We start from the raw sequence: 1,500 nt of genomic DNA on the forward strand, positions 1-1,500 counted from the left end.
CCCTCCAGCGATCGATGTCCTCCACGCTCAGAGGAAAAGCAAACCCTAACCTGAGGATGGACTCGGCAACAGAGAGCAGACCAGCACAGCACCCGAGGCACAGACTGCCCACCGCGACTGCGTGGAGATGATCCAGCTGAGACGATCTGGGAGAACCTGGGGAGAAGACAATCACCTCAGTGGACATCGTGCATGGAGGAAAGATGGCGCCCAAACTCCGAGGTGATGCACTGAAGAAAAAGATGGCGGCGGACAGATCACGAGGCGCAGCGCTGATGGAGCAACACGTGGCAACAAACAGAGAAGAGAATTGGGGTAAAGATAGCAAGGCTCTCTTAAAGGAGGCCTGCAACACACCAATCTTAAAGGGACAGTTCCACATTCTAAATCAGTGTAAGAGCAACTGTAAGTTAGATGTAAAATGTGTACTTGAGGATCAGAGTTGTGTACATGCAATAAGCAAAGAAAAGTCACACGATCGCTATCGGAGCTATAGGTTATTTATTATAAGTAATGAAACTTTGGATTTCAACTGCCTATGGTCAATACAGCGGGCAAACACCCAACGGGAGCACACAGATCCAGCGAGCTAGCCAATGCAGTAGCCTGCGTCCCTGGGACCAGAGTGATTCACCATGGAGTGTGGCCACAAGCAGCTAATATAGACAAGCTGCAGAGCAAGAGATCTCAGGAGGACAGCGGCACCAGTATCAATACCAGGCCCCTGATCGGTTCCACATCTCAGGCACTCGATGGCACCAACCGCCACGAGCCTGAAAGAGCAAACTGCGCTCAGGCACAACCCCCAGATCCTATCGCCACCAAGACTACACCCGGGAACGAAGGGTCACCCACAACGGTTGTCCCAAATGGGACCGTGACCAGCCAGGATCCCGAACCAAATAACGCCCAGGCAAGCGAGTCAGCAGTTCCCTGTGCACCACCAGACGACTGGCCCTCAGGGAGCAGCACCGACCTGGGGCACAAGGAGAGGACAGGGAGGTCACAGGCATCTGTGAACCTGCCCGACGCGAGGAGCAATGGCAAAGGTCCCGAGAGCAGGCAACCTGAGCCAACCGGGTTCCCACTGCCAGCACTGGGCACCGTGCCACCACCAGACTTCCTGGACACCATCCAGCAGTTCTGGAACTTGTTTGTCCTCATAAACCGGTGCTGACTACAGTAATGATTCCAAGTATATATCAAGAATGTATCTCACCGTCAGATATACTTGCTTCACAAATGTACCACAAATGTAATGATGTAAATGCTTTTTTTTTCTGGATTTGAATGTATATAAATGTAATGAACCACCGGCATAATCTATGTGTGTGGGGGAGAGAATGGAGTGCTGATGGACGCACAAACAGAAACCACAAGCAACTCTACTGCCAACGAAACACAACCGACTGACCCGAGATGGAAACAACTCTCCAAGGGTCAACCAGACAGAGCTAAGCCCAGGGCACAGTCAATGCATGAAGGTGATTTGCACTAAAG

This window comes from Pristiophorus japonicus, unplaced genomic scaffold, assembly GCF_044704955.1.
Source record: "Pristiophorus japonicus isolate sPriJap1 unplaced genomic scaffold, sPriJap1.hap1 HAP1_SCAFFOLD_256, whole genome shotgun sequence".
Taxonomy (NCBI): Eukaryota; Metazoa; Chordata; class Chondrichthyes; family Pristiophoridae; genus Pristiophorus; species Pristiophorus japonicus.